The 6,297-nt window shown below is 42.4% G+C and overlaps 1 long non-coding RNA gene across 1 annotated transcript in view; it reads right to left on the bottom strand.

Annotated features, from left to right (window-relative positions):
• Positions 1-6,092, bottom strand: part of LOC144142122 (uncharacterized) — a 28,101-nt gene extending 22,009 nt beyond the window's left edge. The window contains exons 1-3 of the long non-coding RNA XR_013316846.1: positions 5,935-6,092; positions 3,993-4,126; positions 2,447-2,529 (exon numbers count right to left, since the gene is read on the bottom strand). This is a non-coding gene — a long non-coding RNA (uncharacterized LOC144142122). The remainder of the gene's footprint in view (positions 1-2,446; positions 2,530-3,992; positions 4,127-5,934) is intronic.
• Positions 6,093-6,297: the final 205 nt, after the last annotated feature.

The following is a 6,297-nucleotide window of genomic DNA, read 5'->3' on the forward strand; positions in this document are numbered from 1 at the left end:
CAACCGTGTTGTTCAGGCACAGGGGCAGGACACAAAGGGAGGTAATGGAGGCTTGGAATATCAGCCGGGAGGGGTTGATGTGCGTGAGTCATCCGTCAGTCAGTTTTCAAGACGCAGAGTTGGCATTCCAGGGACGACACATGTCTGCGGTAATTTTTATTGATAATTTCTGTGAGAGTCTTAATCAGTCCGGTTATGTTCGTTGGTGGCCTTATATATTTCTGTTTCTTAATAAATGTTGCCGGTTGCTAGAAGCGCGTCGTCCTGTGTATATCTTTTAAATGCGGAGCATTTCTTAGGCTCGCGATGTCACTCGTCGATGTTGTCGGCGCCGTCCACACGCTCACTGCGCATGCGCGTCGCGTGGAGGGGCAGGTGCACGTCTCTCCCCCGTACCCTCCTCGCTGTCAACAACAGGTGCGGGAGGAGCGCGTGTACCCCGTGCGCTCCGTGGCTCTCAACAACAGCTGCGGCGGTGCGGGAGGAGCGCGTCTGTGCGCGCATGCGTCGTAGCTACCCGTGCGCTGCGTCGCGCTCAACAGTAACGGCGGCAGGGCGTGTACACGTGATAACGGCCTGGTGGGTGCGTGGAAAGTTCGCGCGCTTGTGTACTAAGTGTGCGCATGCGCGTCTCTCCCCCGTACTCCTCCCCCTCGAACGCGGGCGGTGTGTATATAGGCGGCGGAGCGCGCGTTCGGAATTTAGTCAAGGGCGTCTTTGCTTGGCTTTCGCTTGACTAGACGCTTTGCTTGACGGCACCAAGCAATAAAGACAGACTTTAACTTTACACTCCTTGCTCTCGCTTCTTCTTCATTCAATAAATAAGAATAATAAAGACGAAATAACAATCAAGCATTCCCAAACCATACCCAATTACGCAACATTCACGCGATACCCCCACCACTCTGCGACGCATTTACTCGAGTTCCTCCCGTAGGAAGATGCGGGCGGGTTTTTTTTTTAGTCAACGTCCTTCCGCGCGTGTTTTCAAGATAAAGCAAAATACTATATGTAATTAACCGGCAGCAACCGCGTTCATTTAGTAGGGAACGCTCGTTGGGTTTGTTTTCCCGATAGTAAGCGAAAAAAGGCAGTGCAATGCGGGCACGTGCAGGGGGAAAGGCAAGCACAAACGAACAGAACTCCCGCTGGCGCCGTTTCAGGCAGGGGGCACGCGAGCACTATGGAGGCGGAAATTTTAATTTAGTTGGGTGGTAGTAGTGAGCGGATAATGGTTCTACAGCCAATGATGGCGAATCACTATCTCTGCACTTTCGTCAGCTTTCACGTTGAGTAGAACGGCTTTATTTTTTTAACGATGAACACGTTTACATGACAGAGCCCTGAAGATAGCTTCTAGCACCAGTAAATTAGCCGTAACCTACCACCCCTAATTTTAATCGGTCTTTGTGCTTTTACAGGTAGAATTTTCTTTTGGCAGTGAGGTGAGCGAGGTATCAAGCCTAATGGTAGAAATCAGGGGGATGTTCAGTACGAAGAGAGCCGCGAAAATTAGTGTGGCAAAGTGGAGGTCCTAAAGAAAATCTGCTTGTTTTTTAATTGATATGAAGATATTCGGTCATCACTAAAAATGGTACTCAGGGTAAAAGCTACAAGGAAGACGCAATGGGTTTCGTCTAATTGAAGTGTTTACCTAGTGTGTTTCTGCCCTATTTCCTATGGTTCAGCACTACGCATTGTCCTGCGTATTCGATTCCACGCTTATCAAGTCCCTGCCAAACTTTTGACATTTTGGGGCTTCGTTTTTAATGAGAAGGTGAAAACGCTCTTAACACCTAACTCGGAATAATAATTAAGGCGCGATATACTGAGTTGTACAACCAGCGCGCTGCTCGTAGAAGGCGGACTGGCCAACTCTACACCAGCATGAAAATTTAGGGTTTGTTGGGATATCTTTCCTTTAATACTTGTGATGCGACACGCTTTGCTATCCCCTTTTGCAGCTTTCCTAACCATCGGTCCGACGCATCATTTGGGTTGTGATGAGTAAGCAAATTCTAGACTGTGAGGTATTATCACGCTTCCTGTCTGTGCCACCTCTAAACTAAAAAACATAAAAATAACCGTGACAAAGCAATCGCTATGGTACGGGGTTTAGTGAGGGATCAGCAAACCGTCAATAAGAGCTGCATGACATTTTTCTACACTCATTAGTCAGCCAGTCCAACGACCGAAGCTAGGGGGTAGAAGGTGGTTGGCAGGGACTGGTATGCGTATATAGATCACCATTCCGCATTGTTATCCACCATAGAGGACATCCGCCCCGAAAATCTTTAGGTAGACACGTGGCGTAAGAGTTGCTTCTGCTGTTGTACCAACAAGTGTTAGAAAATTTACGGAAGGCCAGTCTTTATTATGAAACGATTGTTTACTAAGAAGGTTTTGAAACAAACAAGTCGTAGAAAATATTGTTTGCATACATTACCTGAATTAGCCACAAGCATTCCGGTTGGCGCTTTACTGCATTCGGAGTCGGTAAACGTTCCTATTAAAAGTTCCATTTGGGACCTGGGCAGGCATCAAATAACCCTTTGGGAAGCAGTTCGTTGCGATACCAACCACTGAGGAGCTTTGTTTTAGTGAAACATTTTGAACTCCAGGAACGTTGGTTCGTATTGAGCTTTTTGTCGCTCTGCCAAGACTATCATCTACCTCAGTGTCAGGCATAAATAAGGTGATATACAAATGAATGATCTTGCATAACGAAGCATTTGGCACTTCTTTGCAGTCTCCAATGTTTTCAAATGGCGAAATTCAAAAGGCCATTCTCTGTTCTTCTGAACTGTAAACTGTGTCTACGTACGGTGATGGAATTAAGGTAATATAGCGTATTTAAAAGCAACCTTTATGTAACTCTGCATCGCCTAATAAACAAAAAAAAAAGAAACACTCACTAACACAAGATGATATTTATCAAAACACCAAAACCACAAAAAAGAAACTTGCAAACGCTGAACACAACTTTTATCTTTTTCTTTCCAAAGATTATACGTAGCTTCTGCCGCAAAGTGCTTTGCCTCTTCAGCTACACAGTCCCTCTCACATTTACCCCGCCCTATAACCGAACCAAAATTATAAATGGTGGCGGATGGCCCACTGCGCATGCCACTATCTGTGAACAGGAGCGCCATCGGACTTCCTCTGAACAATTTGCTATTATTTTTGGAATAGCCAATTGTATGTTTCCAATAACCAATCGCATTTTTTCGTAGCATCATCCTACATTTGCTGTGTACGCAAATAATTTTCTTCTCTGTCGCATTGCTTTTAACATATGATATGAGACATCCTTCTTTACGTGATGCAAGTTCGCTGGAGTAGTTAAACTGTAAACGTTATGCGTACTTGAAGCCGTGCGTGAAAAGATAGAATAACTCAATGATGATTGTGAGAGAGGAGTCAGTTGGATTTAAGCCCAACTGAACCGGGTAGACACCCAGTGTAAATCCATTAAATATAAATCATGATACAGATTCCAATAAAATTAGGTGTTTGTGTTCTGGCGTACGGCGTGACTTCATTTCGCGCACTGGTCGAGTAGTACGCTTTTTGTTGTGCGTATCGACTTCGAAATAAAATTTATTGGTGAAGGTAAACCTCTACAAAGTATTTTACGAAGCACCCTTTTTTATTATGTATTATCCTGCGTCCTAGACATTTTAGATGTCTTACAAAAATGAGATTCTACTACCCTAGTTTTAACAGAGAAAAAAGTTATTTTTTTTTAGTTTGTCTAACCATAGAATTACTATATTACAAATGTGAGCAAATAAAAACTCAAGTAATATGTTACAAATGCTAGCAACGACAACCCGGTGTCATCAACCGTATAAGTGAACGCTCTCTGGGAGTATTTGGTAGATGTTAAACGGGTGGGGAATTGTGTGGCCAAATTGTGACTGCCATCGGTCCCCGCAAAAACCAGTCGGAGTATTTCATCTTCAGGCAAATTTACGAGGAGCTTAACTTACAAACTTGAAGCTTTCTTCCGCATTCTTGAAAAGTAGACTTCCCTTTTTGTTTTGTTTACAATTCCATCCACGTTGAATAGTAAACTTGTTTCTGTTGTCCTCGATGTCCAAATAACATGCTTTTCATCTAGAAACTGAAAATTTGAAATATCAATTCCCTGCACGCAAAACAAATAATGCCGGTATAAATGGTTTGTTGGGAGTTGTGAGCAAAATAAGAGAAACACTGGCCTTATCCAGCCATATTGTCTTTCTTGGCATAACTAACGGAAATTTCCCAAGACTCGAAAAAAATGCACACTTAAACGTATGCAGGACAAGTCATATTGAAAATTAGACCGCAAAATGGATCAATTGATTTGAACAAAAGACGGTTTAATGTACATTCCCAACTTACCCATAGGGCTTTTGGTGTTTTTGTCGTTGTACTCTGCTGGAGTGAAATTTGTACTATATATTCGGCACAGCTCAACCGAGAAACATTGAATTTAAGTAATAATTATTAGGCGTCATTGAATTTGTTCGTGCCTTTATAATTACGAGTTCGGTCTCGGCCGCTGCTGAAAATTTTTGTCTAAGATGCCTGGGAAATGCCCCAGTTGTAGCGTGCAACAGTATGTTTTTTACGCTGTCTGTTTGTTCTCGGTAGTTTACAACGCAATTTTCGGGCATTGCGAGTTTCTTGGCCAACCTACAGAATGCCTCTGAGTTTCAATTTGTCGTACAAATCAAACTCACTAATCGAAGTGCAGCGAAACATTGCTGTGCCCGTCCAAACAGCGACCAATGATAACCAGCAAGTGCAGGCGCTGCCTAAACATTGCCCAAGAGAAAACACGTTTTTACATAGTTTCAAGGTGGCATGCTTCTGTAGAGTTGTATACGTGCCGATGCGCACGAGGCTGTAATTTGTCTCGTAGATACGAACGCGTTGACTCCAGACTAGCATTCTACATAATTTAGATACCCACCCCTGAACTGGACAACAATAAAAAAAAGCAAAACGTAGCCTAATGTACACTGACGTACGCACTAAGTTTTATGTAATTTTTTGTGGGATTCTTTTCAATAAAAAAAAGTAACGGCCATTTTCTGATGCGAAAAGTTTTCTGCCGATGGTCATTTATTGACAGCAGATTGCAATGCTTTCAATTTGCATATTAGCTGCGAATAAATAATTAAGACAACTAAACAAAGCGTTTCGCAATATAACACTTGTCTGGGCATAAAACAGCACCTCAAAAAGAGACAAGGACTGACAAAGGACAACGAGTACCCTACTGCACTCGTGAACCTCTTTCTGTCCTTGTTGATTTTTAGGGTGTTTTTCTTTATTATCTACAAACACGCACAGTTCGCCACGTTAGTCTTGCAAAGCTCTGGCTGTGTACATTTTTGTGGATACTATCTATTTCTGTAACCACACTTAATGCCACGCTAGCCAAGTATTGAGAGCAGATGGACATTTTGTAACATTTACATCCGCTGGGTGAAATATTAAATCAAGTAAAGAAAACGCGATGATATAATACAGTCTTTTTGGCTGTTCATTTTATGTAATTCTTAACGACACACTTACATACATTGAAAGGCACCGAGTACTAACTTAATAGTTGAATTTTCAACTTTAAATTTTTTTGTCAGCGTTAATTACAATGCGGATACTAATATACCCAGACACTACCCTACTTATGCTAGCTGAAAAAAAATGCTTCCTTCTCAGTTAAAATAAAACATTACTTATTTCCCCTTTTGAAATGTTCGAAAAGGGAAGTAGGTAATTCTACTATTATCTGACATCTGGGACATCTCTGCGTCGTACTTCTGACGATGGCAATATATGGCAGAATAATATTGACGACATACACTCCACTTATCAAATAAATAAGTGCTCTAGCAACAAGTAGCGACTGATTAATGTCTAAAATCAGTAGAAACTCACCTTTGTTATGTTTATTTTATATGCACAAGGCCTCCGCTTAAGTATTTGTTCCGTACTAGTGAAGACTGACAGAAATATTGCAACCATTTCAAGCTTAGGCGCCGTCACCATACTAGCAGCAGAGCTTTGAGTAAGGTTGTTTTTGGGATTTTCTTGTCGAACGACGAGCGGAAGTTCCTCATGTACAAAACGAACAGAAGCGACCTCTCTCCTTGCAGACAATAAACAATGCGTGGCGTCTACTAAACCTACAGGTGGAAAACGACCCGGTCCAGTTGTTGGACTGGGATATTGTGACAAAGGCGACATATATCTGCTATGCATTTGTTTTATTATGAAGGCGGAGCTGAAACTCTCGAACCC

The sequence above is a fragment of the Haemaphysalis longicornis genome, unplaced genomic scaffold (assembly GCF_048455015.1).
Source record: "Haemaphysalis longicornis isolate Haplotype H1 unplaced genomic scaffold, Haemaphysalis longicornis Haplotype H1 scaffold_6, whole genome shotgun sequence".
Classification (NCBI taxonomy): Eukaryota; Metazoa; Arthropoda; class Arachnida; order Ixodida; family Ixodidae; genus Haemaphysalis; species Haemaphysalis longicornis.